Raw genomic sequence first — 16,940 nt, 5'->3', positions numbered from 1 at the left:
TCTAAGTTCTTAAGTTGATGACAAGACTTGAAGATTTAGAAGAGGAGACCATGGTAAGTTTATGCAAGTATTCAAGCTTTCCAATTACATTCATGCAAGCACATCCAAGTTTTACTATCTAAACTCTCAATCTCATTCTCCATCTCCTCTATCTCTCTCTATCTTCTTCTTCTTCCCCCTTTATTTCTTTTATTTTAATTTTATATGGTTGTGATTTATGGATGCATTTTTATTCCCTTATTTCTTTTTATATGGTTAGTATGTGTGGCTGTATTTTTATTCCTTTCAATTCGCTTTAGTTTGATAGGTTAGATGCTCATGTGTTAGGATGCCGATTTAATCCCTTAATTTTGTTAGATGCTTATAAGTTAGGATGCATTGATTTTCGTTAGTTTAATTAGTTTAATTTAACACTTTAATTTGGTTCACTTTGCATTACTTTTAAGTTAGTTAAATAGAGCGGCGTATATCTTCTCGTGTTTGACCCGTAGCTACGATTGACCCGTACGCTTGCGGTTTTATTTTAACTCAAATAGGAGTCAAGCATGCATTCCTTTCATACTAGTCCACTCCTTGATCAATGAAAGACCTTGACTAACAGAACACTGAAGAAAAAGAGCCAAGGAATTAGATCAAAATTACTAGTCTACGCCTTTAGAGGAGGGATACATGGGGATTGGCCTAACGAGAAGTCTTCCGACCACAAAGAGCATCATCTACATGAGCAGAGGAGCTACCATTTGTATCTGCAAGACCTTTATACTTGATGTTCTTTCTATGCCAGCGAGGGAGAGGATTAGCAATGGACAACTCTAATGAAGGTCCAACATTCATAGACCGAGAGGGACCCCTCGGAGCACCAGCAATGTGTGTCAACAAAAGAGGGATGGATCAGGGCTGGGCAAGCCATCCTCGCTACGAGGGTCATTGAAAGCTCCATGGATGATGTGCACATACCATGGATTATTGGTAGGGCAAAGAGGATAGATGAAACTTGGTTATCACGAGCTTCACCACGTATGGCTTCATCTACCACAAACCTAATGACTCTAAGTTCGACTACCAATGAGAGGCCCTCACAATGAGATAGAGGAATGAGGTCCAAAGAAGGCCCAAACTTAGAGGGAGAGCCCAAACTTGCAGCAAGCCCATCATCTTGAACTTGAGCCAAAGACACCACATGCTTCTCCAATGCGTTCGAGATAATGAAGGATTCCTCCTCTACAATGTGTCCAACAATTGTTGAGTTCAAAATTATAAGGTTCGCAACATCATCTACAATGTTTCCCACTCATCAATGTGGTACGCAACTGTAGTTCAAACCACAAAGGTGTTGTAATGGTTTTCAATACTAGTAGAGGCAGAAAGGGTGAGATAGGTGGTAAGATCACAAGAGTGCCCATTAGGGAAAGAAACTAAGATACCCCATTGGAAGGGAAATTGTTGAGAACCCCACAGGCAGAGGCTTGGCGACATTTCCCAAGGCCATTGAAGCACAGAAGCCCGCATGACAGTTATGGAAGACCATAGTTGTTGGGACTTAAGATGGTCATTCTCGGAAATGCACGAAAGATGGTCACAAAAGACCGCGACATCATCTATCTTAGATGATTTAATCTCACAAACTCTCATATATTCATGAAAGATCACACAGAAGACCGTAGTATGTAGTCGCCCCCAAATACTTAACATTAAAAGATCGATTGTCAATTTGTTTAGACTTAGAATTCTTTAGATCTGCCAATCAAGCTCGGTCATTCGTCCCTGTTCATAGAAGACTATGGCAGTAGACTTAGACATTCTTCTAAGTCAAACCACCTAGTTTCTAAATGATGTTATCATTTAAGTCATCTTTAATGTTCTTTTTTAGAGTTTTTCACATCTCATTGATCATAAACATTAGTATTACATAGATATTCCAATTGTAATCAAATCCTAATGTCTTGACTTGAAGTAGTCTTCCATATGATGTAGCATTCAGATTCTTGATTCTTCAAGCTCACAGAAGACCATCCTCTTTTTGCGAAAGATCGTTTTCCATTAGTTCTTCTTCCAATCAACATGCGTTGTTCTTTCTTCAACTGTATCTCTTTAGCTACTTAGTTAACATCTATCTCTTAGCACATTTAACACACAAATTAGTATACCCAAAACACACATCACACAATGGTTTTCATAGCCAAAACTCTCAATAAATAAATGGAACCTTCTAGTTCCAGCACTAAGTTTACCTTCAAAATGCCTGAGGTTTCTCTCCAACCATAAGTTATAAGGGATTATGATCAAACTTGCAATCCACACACCTTTCAGAGAAAGAGTTCTGACCATACTTTTTCAATAATGAAGCTCTTCAAGAGTGGAGGGATTGGGCCACTGGATGCCAAAGTATTCTACATACACTAGATCAAGAGAGATACGTTGTACTTGAATACATGAGAAGTAGATTCCAGGTGACACCTACATAGATTACATCTTGATCTGTACTGCAGATGAATCACTCTAAGTTTTCTATAATCTTGGGTGATGTTTCCCACCAAACTAGGATCTAACTCCCTGATTTAGCAGGTTTTGTTGATTCCTAGCTTTTTGTCACTAATTTTGGTGTCCCCCTGATCTCTAGTAAGTTGAGAGTGTTTGATTGTGCCCCCCTCTCTGATTTCCTTAATTAGAAGAAAATTGGAAGAGTGTAAATCTCGATTCTTGTCCTTTGCTGGAAGGCTTCAACTTATATCCTCAATGCTCCAGGGGGCTTACATATATTGGTCTGGGCTGTTTGGTTATCCTGCCTCTATTATGGTGAAGCTTGAGACGATGTTTTCTAATATCCCTTAGGCTGGTCCTAGGATGGAGAAGAAAATTCACTATATTGCTTGAGACTCCAATTGTAGGTCAACGTCTGGGGGGGGGGGTAGGGGTGAAGAAGATTAAGGATATGAACATGGTTGGGATTTTCAAGCAAATTTGGTGGGTAGCTTCCCATAAGGATTTTCTTTGGATAAAATGTGTGCATAGAAAATGCTGAAGGAGGAGTCTATGTGGTCGGTGCAAGCTATTTAGAACTATTCTTGGGTGTGACGAAAGGCCTTCAAGCTTAGAGAGCATGCAAGACCATTCTTCTTCCATAAGTTTGGGAATGGGCAAACCATGCACTAAGTTGTGTCTAGACCTTTGGCATCCAACTGGTATCTTGATATCTTGCTTTTGGGATCACATCTGGTATGATGATGGATCAAATCGGTTTCTCTCGTCCACTTCATCCTTAGAGATGGAGCTGGGACCCTGGACCCTATTCTTATGTTGACCTTAGATTTGTGTGGGCTCAGTTAGATAGCATAGGTACTCTGGGAGTGAATGCTCCAAATTCTATTATTTGGAAAGTCAATCCCTTGGGATTGTTCTTTACAAAGTTTGCTTAAGAGATCTTTAGAAACCAAAATCACAAAGTGGCATAGGCATCTTCTCTTTGGTTTCACCTGGTTTCACCATTGTAGTCCTTGTCACTCTTTTATGGTTTAGAGATGATTTTTTTTATTTTTTTTTTTATTTTTTTATTTTTATTATTTTTTTTTATGGTTTAGAGATGTATGATGGATGGTCTTTCTACCAAAGATCATTTGATTAAGAGGGATATTCAGGTAGCTCCCTTCTATTGCTTTTGCTAGCCTAGGTTGGAGAACAGAGACATTTTTTCTTTGATTGTTCCTTTAGCCTCCAAATTTGGAACAAGGTTCTCATGTGGTGGGCCGCCTTTAGGAGCCTAGGGAGAAACGTTTCTCTTGAGGGGAAATGGATCGGGGAAACCTTCAAAGGGGATGATATTGGTTGCATTGCCAAACTTACGTTCTGTTGCACTGCACATTTGCTAATGTTTGGAAGGAGAGAAGCTTTTGGATTTTTTGAAACAAAACTTGTACACGTCCTTCTATTTTATAGATTTTTGGGCTGAAGTGGTAGAGAGGTGCAGTGTGGTGACATTGAAAGCCAAAAGATCCCCTCGGAACCAGTTCCTAGTGGAGGATTGGGGTCACTGCCCTTTGGTCCCTCAGTCCTTGATGTGGCTTCTAGGTTATTTCCCTAGTCTCTCTTCCTCCCCTTGTTGAGATTCGATTTGGTTGTTCTTAGTAGGCTTGCCATTTGCTCTTGGTTTCTATTCTATCCGCGACTATGAGGATGGAACTAGTTGGTTGTAGTTGGCTTGAGGGCCTCCTTCTCCCTTGAGTCATGTTCTTGGGAGTTTCGTCAATTGCCCTTCTAGTTTGTAATTCTCTGTCTTCTTTGTTTCTAATAAATTTGATTTCCAATAAAAAAAAAATTAACAGATGACAAGATGAATAACTAACAAAATCCGTCTTCAGGAAGCGGAATGAAAAATCAACATTAAAAAACTTGGATTTGTTTATCATAAGCTTGTTTTTTCTGTTTTTTAACCTTGGAACTCTAGAATCCTGGTGACACTTCAAATTTCATTAATAATGGAAAAAAATAAAAAAATAAACACGTCATGGCGAGGGCCACCTTACCCCTAACCCAAGAAAAAAATATGAAAGAAATCAAAAGAATCTCTGAATAAAAGCCATCTTTCAATTATTTCAAAATGTGCCGTGAAATTAAAACACTTACTTGACATGATAAACAATGATATTTTTTTTGCTAAAAGGTTAGAAAATTGTATTAACGAAATAAATAGATCAAAAACAGGATTAACGTCTAGGCATACCCAGACGTATACAAGTACATAAGTAGGAATTTGAGGCCCCACCTTCAGCATTGCCATCAACATGGAACTCAACTTCTCAGACCAAAAGCAAACCACCACCTAGAGAAACCATATCTAAGCCTACCAATATAATCTCTTTGAATTTCCTCTTGTAACCGAGAAGGGAAATCAATCATTCCCTACGAATAGCCATGCTTAACAACTTCCTTTACCAGTAAATCTGCTATAGGATTAGCCTCCCTATAGCAATGAGAATATTTTCCACTGAATAGAGAATAAAAACTGTTGCAGAGAGTAAACCAAGGAATTGTGTTCGCTTGAATTGAGACCGTCACTGAGGCTAAATCACTCTCAATCCAAAGTTTATCAATGTTTAGCTCTTCGGCTTTCAGAAGACCCCACATGAGAGCAGCATACTCCGCTTCATAGTTGTTATAATGACCCAAAAAACATTATAAGAGAACCGAACCGTACCTTCATGGTCACTGAAGATAACTCCCGCACCCGCCTTGCCTGGGTTTCCCAAGACACTACCATCAATGTTCAATTTCAACCAATCGCATAAGAAAAGACAAACAAGATGGCTGCTGGTGCAATTGGTGGAGTTCCCTAAGGTTGTTGCAGGTCATGGCACATCAAAATTTGAGTTGCATGCTCTTCACCTCGCTCCTCCCTTGCGCGCTCTCCTCTCTCTAATATTTGTGCCCTCTGTGACAAACTTTAAGCAACAGGATTACAAACAATCAGATTAATTGATAACAATAGATGAAAGAAATTTTGAAACCAAATAACTTAACAGAATAAATTATAGTTAAGCGATTGGCAAACCCAATGAAATTATTTGGTCTTAGAAGTTCTTCTCTACCCCCAATATGAGTGTATCAACACCTGGGTGGGTTTTCGTTGGCTTAAGAAGAAGATAAATTGGTAAACTAAAAATCTACTTAATCATCTAGAAAAAAAGGGAAAAAAAAAGAGTGCACTAAATATTTCTTTGTTTTCTCTCTACACATGAATAAACCGTTGCAGTCATGATGCCTTATGCATAACTCATGGATAACAATGTTAGGGGATTTTTGAAACCATGAAGCCGCAGCTTTTGGCCCTTTTTTTTGGATGAATCACTAATATATTCAACGAAGCCCAAGAAACAAAAGAGACCCTAAAAGGAAAGCCGACGAAGCAAAGATAAAAAAAAAGGAAAAATAATTGTACAATCGATATCAAACCAACCCTAATCTGGAAAAAAAAGGAAAAATAATTGTACAATCGATATCAAACCAACCCTAATCTGGAAAAAAAAGGAAAAATAATTGTACAATCGATATCAAACCAACCCTAATCTGGGAGCGAAGCAATGGGAGCAACAAGCTAAATAGGTAATCCCTAAGAAGAAACCATGAACCTGTTGCGAGGATTATCAAAACAAGAACCTTGCGTGGCTTGCACCTAATCCTTAAACTTAAAATGCATCAATTCCCAAATTTGGTGAATAGTTCTAGATCGATGAGCCCAATTCCTAAGGTTTCTATCCATCCAAATATGGTATATTGTAGCCCCAAACGCTCAAATCAAAGATGGCCTTCCCTTTAAAGGTACTTCTTATCCACCTCCACTCAACCGTTAGATCCCCAATCATCCGATTACTCGGGCAACATTTACCCAAAATCCCTCCCCAGAGTCTCGAAGAGAAGGGACATCGAAATTTTGATTGTTAAACAATTTGCCTTTAAAGCCTGATGATTTACTCCAAGTGAAATTTTTTGTAGCTCAGCTCATTGTAAGAATCACTTCCTCATTTTCTGTGGAGATAGATCAGCTAGAGTAAATATTAATTTAGTGCGATACTGGAAGAAATGTTTCCTTTAACCGACCCCATTCAGTTGGGATGACGCTGAGTCGTTGTAATGGAAGAAATGTTTCCTTTAAAAAAATAAAAAACAACTGTGGAAAAGCAAAAGTTATATGAAACGCCATTAGAAACCTACCTAGTGCATATTGGATGGATACCTTCTGGGCTGTAGCTCTGGAAGAGAGAGAGAGAGAGAGAGAGAGATGTCCAGGAATGCTTATATATAGGAATAAATGTTGGGTGGCACCTGGAGTTCCTCCAAACACTTCAGCAAAGCAAGCAGTGGTGAAGGGTTAACCAGCTGCCTTTACTGAAGTGCTGGAAGGAACCCTAGGGAACACCAAACGTGTCTTTGTTGTTGAGCCTTCTATCCACATTGAAATAGGGTTAACTGTGCCTTACAATTTATACTATCTTCCTTCATGCATGCGTTGTAGACTTACCACACAACTTGTAGTTCCAAAAGCTTAGTAATACACGATGAACCTGGATGGTTTTGCGGCCTTGGTGGAAGAGAATCTTATGTTGTGGCCGTAACAGAGAATCGTATAGCCTCCCTACCCCTTTGCAGTTTTCTTTTTGTCTTTCATGTTCTTAGATGGTAAGATCTGTTTTCTTCACATGGTCCTTGGGCATGAGACATCTACCTTTGGTACTTGGTAGGTCCTAGGGACCATTAGAACTGGTTGGCTTGAGCCTTGATGGTTCAATTTGATCCTTTTGTATCCAAATGCCTAAACCAAGTGATTGGAAATTAGGAAAGTTTCAGTGAACTCAGTATTTTCAGTTTTCCTATTCTATGTGTGGGAGCTAGGAGGTTATAGAAATTCTAAGGGGATGGTGATTGGTGCTTTTAAGAAATTTCTGTGTGTCAAAATAAATTTTGAAGCTGAATTTTCTGCTCTGATTACTGGGTTTGCAGTATGGGAATCTCAGAAATTTGGATTGAGTGTGATTCGGTTTCTGTGGTAATCTTATTGCAAGCAGGTCATCTTAAGGCCCGATAACATGCGGAAGATTTGCCATTGTCTATGGCAGATTTTCTAGCTAATTAAGGATGCAGCGAAAGTTGGTTTTTAAGTAATTGTTTTATCTTTTTGTGGTTGGTCGATCGGTCCTGTTGATGGCAATGCCGAAGATGGGGTTCTGTCTCTTCATTTTCATACTTAAAAAAGAAAATTTTGAAATCATTACCCCATATGACAATATCACTAACTCTAAATCATCCCATATTTGTTTACCAAAAAAAAAAAAATCATCCCATATTTGGTTATTAAATTCCACTTTACTTTGCATCCAATTCCCTTTGGTTTAAAATGTAAAATAAATATTACACGCAAAATATATTATTATAAAATATGGTAAGAAATTTAAGTAGTTTATACAATTACATGGGGTAATTATTACAAAACTTTCTTTTTTACATTTGAAAATTTTCCCTTCCCTTCCCTTTAATTCCCCTTGCAATCAAATGGAACCTATGGAATCCACGGACACGAAAATATCATTTCTTATCCGTAATGTGAAAAGATGCCAAAAGCCCTTTGGGACTCACATTCGAAGACAATTCTTGTACTTCTGTGCTAAATTTTGAACATAAGAATTGAATATTAGTTTTCTATCACATGGACCCATATGTGTTTGTAACATGACATGGAGTTTTGAACTTGTGATGGTCTAAATTATGTCACTAATACAACTGATGGACGGACATTTATAAACAATTAATCCCCAAAAATAAAGTAAAAAAAAACTCTTAAAAGGCCTGCCATGCCCTATGATAACCCAGTCCCCATATACATTGTCGTTACTTTTTTTGTTTTTTAAAATTCAAAATTTTAAGTGATAAATTTGGGCATTAAAATCCTCTTCAATGCGGACATTTGGGCAGTGTATTGTTGTGCGGTCCTAAAAGCTCGACACATGAAAGAAGCTTCATTCAATGGTACGAATTCGATACAAGGCAGTTTTTTTTTTTTCTTTTCTTTCTTTTCGAGCTTGGCACCGCTGAATGCCGCATCTTCCACGTGTCAAATTCTCAAACCCGCACTCCAGTGCACCACCAGATTAGAGCACTAAAGAGCCGCGTAAAAAACAACAAAGCCATACAAGTGGGATGGTAACCACCGAAAGGGTCAGAGATTCTCTTCCCGCCCATCCCAAAATTTCTGAACCAAGGATGTAAACCCATCCAGGTCCATTGAATACAACCTAACCCACTTGCCTTCAATATCGTACCAAGGACTTCTATAAATATAGACCCCAGTATTGCTAACCCTCTTCAATATAGATTGAAGGATAACAAAGGCACGTTTGGTGTTTCCTAGAGTTCCTTCCATTCACTTCAGTAGAGACTTTGTCCTCTTACACAAACTTACATAGCTGAAGTGTTTGGAGGAACTCCGGGTACCACCCAATAATATTTTATTCGTATGTGGTTCTTTGCCCAGATCTGCCAACTTCTTCCCCCACCGTACTTCCCAATTCAATTTTTTTATATATAATTTTAGAGAGAAAGAACGCTATATGGGCGTGTGTGCTGTGCTACACTGCCCTTGCGCCCAAATAGGGGAGCGCAAAATGATCTTTACGCCCCCAAGAAATTCTGTCTTTCCATGGGTACGGTGGTCATTTCGTGAGTCCTTGTGTCTGGGCGTAGGGGGAGCATACTGCACGTGCCCAGGTAGCATTCTCATTCTCTTTTTTTCTTAAATTTTTTGGGTTTTATGGGTGGAGTTTATTCAAAGTATAAATGATAGACTATAATTTTTTTTATTTTTTTTTTTTATGGGCAGGAGATTGTTGCCTAATCCTGTACCCTACACCAACACAAGGGCCAATGAAAGCGTGCACATGGGCATCAACATAAATAGAATTTTTTATTTCACAAGGGTAGAATGGTAATTTCACATGCTCCTGTGTCTGATGGGCTCAAGAGTCAGGACCATACAACCAAGCCGCATTCTTTTTCCCATTATTCATTTATTTGCTTTGTTTAGCTACTACATCTTCAGTTATTTCAAAGTGGATACACAATACGTTTCCTACTACAGAAGTCGTACCTAGTGCACAAGGCCCCCGCGTTTAGTAGGGTCTGGAGAGGGTCAAATGTACGTAGCCCTCCATTTACAAATTAAATAAATAATACCTTTGTATGTTACATAACATTATGAAGCTTGTATTATGGGTCAAAATATTTTTGACTCTTCAATTTTGTTTGGCTTTTTTATTGCTAAAAGATCATTTATATTAAAAGGAAAAGGAGAGAAATTTACAAAGAAATATGATAGGAAAATACCAGACAAACAAAAGCACTAAACGAACAGGCACTCCCCACCTTCGGCATTGCCATCAATAGGGATAACCTGACTGAAACAAAAAATAAATCACCCATAAATACTGATATCTTGGTCTATTTAGAACATCCAAACTGAGATCATCAATCACATGCACTGGGAAAGTCAACATGGATGAAGAAACCCCACGCTTGGCTGCATCCTTTGCAAGGAAATACACTAAAACATTTGCTTTCCTGAAAGTGGGATCAATTCAATAGAGAACAAGTATGGCAAGACGAAACTATAGTCTTGCATCACAAAACAAGGAATCCTTCTCGTGTAAATTGAAGTCGTCACCGCCATAGAGTCGCATTCGATTCAAAGTTTTAGAATTCCTAACTCTCATACAGTCAGCACACCATATTCAGCCTCAAAATTCGTTTTGCGACCAAGAAAACTTTTAAAAGTAGAAACAACCCTTGCCATATTATCGTAAAAAATACCACCTGCACCCTCTCTCCCTGGATTACTCAAGGAACAACCATCGGCATCCAATTTGATCCTTTTTGAATCTGGTTTGCACCAAAAAACCTCTGTAATGACTTGAGGAGACAAGGTATTATAGTCAGCCCTAGCCTTTTAGACTATATATAGGAAATCTGCCATAGAAGTGATCGATCCTTTGAGGGTTGAATATAGGGCTCTCAGATCGCTTAGTACCATCTTGAAAATGTGTCCAGGTAATCTAGATTTTTCATCAAACCTCCTAGAGTTCCTTTAATTCCATCCAGTTGTAGCATGGAATAAGAATCATACCTGAGAGCCTACCTTCTTTCATTGACACAATATGTGTTATACCCGCACCCCGGGAGTATAATTAATTATTAATTCTTCCCCGTGACGTGTAGTTATCACTGCCACGTATGCCGGTGAGTTGTTCTCACTGGTGGTCAAACCCTTCTATATTGACCATAGTACGAGGTTGCCTGTGGAAACTAGTCGGGACCACGGAGGTTGCACCTTGACATGTCGTGGGTAAGTAGTTGACCAAATTTTGTTGTGTGCTTACGCCCTCTCAAAGCCCTCGAAGTGTGGTCCGAAGGCCCCGACCTCTTATGGTGGGAACCACCTTCCTACTCGCATCGGAGGCAAGGTTACCGGCGCCTCCGACCCGCATCCAATGTCCGACAAGGACCCTTGTGGGTGAGACCCTATGACTAAGGTACTATTGGTGCCCTGTCATGTTTGACCCTACCCAAATAGACCCTAGGTTACACTTATGAGGCCTTATCCAAATAGGCCAATAAATGTGAAGTCTATATGAGAGAGAGGGGTAAGACTATTCCTTAGTCTTTCTTTTTTTCTTTCTCTTTCCTAACCTAATCGTGAAAGGAGAGGAGAGCTTTGAAGAGAGGAGGCGGCAAGGAGGAGAAGGAGGAGAAGGAAGGGAAGAAGAAGAAGGAAACGGCTGCTGGGTTTGAGCTTTAAAGAGGGCACCTCGTGTATACCTCAAACCAGGTAAGCCAAGTGCCCTTTTCCCCCATTTTTCTCTCTTCCCCCTTGCTCGCTTGAGCTTGGGTGGTTCGTTGGTTGCAGCCCCAAGATGGGGATTTCTTTTGGAAACCCAAAGGGTTAGCTCGAGCCATGTGTAGTTTCCCTTGTAGGATGCTATCCCATTTTCATTACAATCCTATAAAGACCTCTATTTTGACCTCTTGCTTGAATCTATTTGATTCTAAAGCTTCAACCACCAAAGAAAACCCCAAATCTGGATTTTTAAGCTTTTGATCCTTTAAACCCCTTAAATCTTTGAATGTTGGGTGTTTCTAAGACCCAAATAGACTCCAAGAGACCCCTCCCTAGTCCCTTGAGGCTTAGAGAACCAAATGGGACAACCCCGGGCTTTTAAAGACCTTGAAATCACACTTGGGTTGCATCGGAGGCAAGATCTGCGTGAGTCCGATGTTTGCCTCCGATGTGTCCCGAGCCTGCAGGGAAGGTCGAGGCAAGGTCCGAGGCAGCCCGCGAGTCCGACGTTGCCTCCGATGCGTTTTTAAGGCTTATAACTTATGTAAATGGTGGGGTTTCTCTATGAGGCCTCCCCTACACTCTCTCACACTCTTATTCACTTCCATAGGTGCCAACATATGTGCAATGGGGTGATTTTAAGCGGGAATCGTTGCGCTTATACAAATCCCATTTGAAGTAATTGGTGAGTGGGTTTGGGTGATCTTTGAGCTTGTTTACTATTGCTTATTCATGCATTTATGAATTATATTGTGACATTATCATTCAAGCATGATTGCATATTTGCATTTATTCTTATTCGATGATGATGATTTGGATGATATGGATTTGTGTTGGGTTACGGCCGGGAAGTATCGACACCGGAACCCCGAATTACGTGGGAATTGTATATTGCATCTCATTCTTGTCTGTATGCGCCGTGGTTGTGCGGTACCCGGTGTTAGATGGAATGGGACGTTGACACACCCGGATGTACCTCTCAACACGATAGGATTCATGTAGTATATCCGTGGTTAGGCTCGCTCCCTATGCTACGACCCTTACCAACGGGGGTTTAGGTGTTGGGTAGCCGAGCACCGCGGCTCGTGGAGAGTTAGAGAGGCCGGCCAGGGGTAGTAATGGTTATCGGGTCCGCCTCGGTGGTGATGACTACGACCGGCGCGGCTCCATAGTAATAATTGAGGTTGCATTGTGGCGAGAATGGAAGGATCCACAATGTCTTCTCGAGTTATTGCGGAGCATATACCCATTGACTTAGCATTGTGTGTTAGGTGGTAAATGGCTCAGGCCTCCTATGCTACGACCCTTACCAACAGGGGTTTAGGTGTTGGGTGCCGAGCACCGCCGCCTCGTGGAGAGTTAGAGAGGCCAGGCCGGGGTAGTAATGGTTATCGGGTCTCCTCCGGGTGGTGATGACTACGACCGGCGCGGCTCCATAGTAATAATTGAGGTTGCATTGTGGTGAGAATGGAAGGATCCACAATGTCTTCCCAGCTTATTGCAGTAGAGCATATACCCATTGACTTAGCATTGTGTGTTAGGTGGTAAATAAATTAATAATAGCATGCACCATGGACTATTTGTGATTGTGTGATTGTGCATCCCCTTTTCTCTCTCACTAGCTGGTGGAGCTAACCCCGTGTACACATTCTTTTTAGATTTTGATGCGATGATTACCGTGGAGCCGTAGATTGTGGCGAGGATCATGGCGATGGTTGCCCATGATGATTGTGCCTACGGGCTATATTGATACTTGGGACTTATTCCCTTCTTTTGTTTTTTTTGGGCCACGTGCCTTATATAAATATTTATTGTTATATTTGTTTTGGGATAGTTATGCTATGGTCATTCGGGATGTCCATCCAAACTATTTACGTATCACTTAGCCGTATGAACATGAGGTAATTCATCAGAACGCTTCCGCTTATTTTATGATCGTTGGAAATGTAATATACCTTTGTCTTTCGCACTGATATTATTGTATTGTAATATTGGTTTATGACTCGTGAGTTGGCCATCGCATCGAGATCCTGGCGGTGAGGTGGGATGACGCGTGTCACCCCAATCATACCCTCGATATTGTATTTTATCCCTTGTCGGGATACGGGTGTGACAATATGTGTCTTACGTTTCCACCATAAAAACATCTCCTGGAAAGACTCCTAGGGCTCTCATCGGACATTGAAGCACATCAAGAATTTCTCCCACACCAATCTAGAGAAGTGTCACTCCAAGAAAATATTCCTCAATTAGGACTCGGAATCTTTGCAACAAAGATCGCACCTTGAGGGTAGAGAAACACCTTTCTTGTCATTGATATCGTCAGAAAGAGTTTATGTTCAACAAGATGCCATCCAAAAATAGATTGACTTGGCAATAAATTATTCCTCCAGATAATAGTCGACCAAGGAACCTTGGGATTCCTCACCCTCATTTCATCCTAGGTTGATCATTAAATGAACCCAACGAAAATAAACACCACACACAACTATCATCCACTAGATATGAAGGAATTTTATTTCTCAAAGCCGAGTCCATAATACCTCTCAGATAAAGCCGAATTGACCTTTGGAAAGCTCCATTGATAATTTGCTGGTGTCCCCCCTTCAATATGCTGAAATTAAATGTTGATGGTGCAAGTAGGGGTAATCCAGAAGTGAGTGGTGATGGGGGTATCATTTGTGATAGCGAAGGATCCTTGATTGTTGCCTTCTCTAATTTTTATGATATCTGTTCTAACTCGGTGGCTGAAATGAGAGCCCTTCTAGATGGGTTGCGACTTTGTGCCAGTTTGGGTTTACACGGTTTTTTCATTAGCTCGGATTCGGCTTCGATTGTGCGTTTCGTCACACAAAGGAAATGTATTCTATGGAGCTATCGGTTTTGATTCCAGGAGGTCCTCTCTCTTTGTGACTCTCTTGGTGTTTGCATTCACTTCGCTTATCGTGAAAGCAATCTTCCTTCAAATTTTTTGGCAAATTTAACTTGTGACTCTTTAGTTGATTTTTCTTTCCATGATGCACAAGGTATCCCATAAGGATTACGTCAGATTATTAGTGAGAAAAAAGCTGGTTTACCAGTCTACAGAATGTAATTATCTTGTCGGGTGATTTTTTGTTCTGGTGATGTGTGAGAGAGCGAGGGTCTTTGGGTTGGGGTAAGGCGGGTTATGTCCCCCCCTGTATTTTCCTTTTTAGTTGGTTTATTATTATTATTTCATGGGCCAGCCCAGGTCCCAGGTAATATTTTGGTTTTTTAAAAAAAAAACTCCATTGATAATTTGAAATAAAGTAAGAAACATGCAAACCGATACTCTGGAAAAATTGGGGATACAACCTTGACATTTCTTCAATAGAAATATTTCCCAGCCATCTATCCTTTCAAATTTTAATATTCTTCCCATTCCCCACCAACCATTCTCATTCTGAGACACAAAATCCCATATTCTCTTCACCCCAGACCAAATAGAAGAGGATTTGTAGCCTTTTTAATGGTTCCATTAGGCTTCACAAATCTAGTCATAAATAAGTGACTCATCCCCGAATTACAATGTTTAATTTCCCACACCAAATTGCTGAGAAAAGCTTTATTAACATCCAGAAGCCTCCCAATTCCAACAGCCCTTGGCCTACTTCACAGTAATTTTCTTAGCCAGCTCTATAAAATTCCTCATCTATTGTTCCATCATTTTAATAAGCAACGATGGTCACCATTAGACAGCAAAAATATGAATTGGGATGCTTGAGACAACCGACTTCACAAGCTCTACTCTCCCTGCCATAGAAAGCAATTTATTTCCATCCTACCAACCGGCTTTTAATTCTATCCATCAGAGGGAGAAATGACTCATTCTTAACTCTTCTCTTGAAAATTTCTACATCCAAATAACAGGTTGACAATTTACAAATTCGCACTCCTAAGACATCTGAAAGTTGATTCTTTCTAGAAGGATTTATACTCCCAAGAAACATCTTACTCTTATCCTTATTAATTTTCTGACCAAAAAATTATTGATATTTAAATAAAAATCCTATAAATTTCTAACATACCTGATAGATGCATTCATGAAGATAAAGACATCATCAATGAAAAAGAAATGAGGAGCCACTTTCACACCCCGAGGACCAGGAAGGGCTAGAATTTTTCTCCACAAACAATATGCTTAAGCCCTTATATAGCACCTCTTCCGCCAAAATTAACAGAAGAGGAGAAATCGGTTCCCCTTGACACAAGCCCCTTTGAAAACCAAAGAAATCCACCAAAACATCATTTAATAGAATAAAGATTCTTGGAGAAACAAAATTTTGGTTTATCCATAATAACCACTTTTCACTAACCGAAACATCTCAGAATCGCAAATAGAAAATTCCACGATAGGGTATCATAGGCTTTCTACACATCCAACTTTATCCTAATCCCACCAACTCATAAATGAATGCATTAGATAAGAAACTCCGACATCATGCTAATATTAGAAGATATAATCGTCTCTTTTCGAAAAGTGCCTTGCTCCTCTAAAACCAGTTTGGGAAGCAGAAAAGAAAGTCTGAGAGCCATAATCTTAGACAGGGTCTGACATAAAAAATTCCCCATATATTTTTTGCTATAAGATAATTTGTATTAAGAAGGGAAAAAGAAAGAATACAAACAAACTAGAAAAACAATAACATCAATAAATCAACAAACAGATTGGCAACCAATCCTTCCTTCAGCAAAGCCTTCGACAGGAAAGAATACTCCCAACTAAAAAGAAATTAAAAAGATAACATTAAGAGCTAATTGAAGCGAAATTTTGATCTCTGTTGAGCGTCCAACTCCAATTCCAAATTGATCAAAGGTGGCCAATTCACTACTGGTAAAGAGTATTCAAATCTGGCGGTTGAATTAGCCAAAAAATATGCTATCGGATTGGCTTCAAAGAAACAATGAGAGAGCTTCCATTCCACAGAGTTTAGAAAAGGGAGAAGTCACAACCAACACTGCCACACGAACCAAGGGAATACCCTCTTGTTTACTAGCATTACAACCGCCACAGAATCGCATTCCACCCACAAGTGCTACACGTTCAAGTCCCTTGCTCTTTCCAACCCACCTATCAGTGCTTCAAAGTCAGCTTCGAAGTTTGTTTTAACCCCCAGAAAAACTTTGAAAGAATCCATAACCTTAGCATTGTCATCTCTAAAAACTCCTCTAGCTCCTGCCTTTCCTGGATTCCCTAAAGAGCACCCATCAATATTGAGTTTATACCAACCTACTTGAGGAGCCACCTAAAAGAGAAATCCCTAGGTCTTCTCAAAGAGACAGACGTTCCTAGCCTTCATGCACTACTCAAATCCAACTGAAAAAATTCCCCATACAAATGGGGCAAAACTTGTCAAAATAAGATGCTCTCTCTACCTTAGAGATTAAAACAATGATCGAAATTGTTATTAATACCCTTAGTCAAACTCCCAGAACTGAAAAAGCATTGAACCACCTTGCAAACATCCTCTTCAATTATGTCCCCTTACTTCCTGTAGAACCCCTGAAAAGCCATCCGAGCCCAGGGAGCTATCAGGGTCAAGAT

This window comes from Telopea speciosissima, chromosome 4, assembly GCF_018873765.1.
Source record: "Telopea speciosissima isolate NSW1024214 ecotype Mountain lineage chromosome 4, Tspe_v1, whole genome shotgun sequence".
Classification (NCBI taxonomy): Eukaryota; Viridiplantae; Streptophyta; class Magnoliopsida; order Proteales; family Proteaceae; genus Telopea; species Telopea speciosissima.
Note: the sequence above shows the minus strand (reverse complement) of the source record.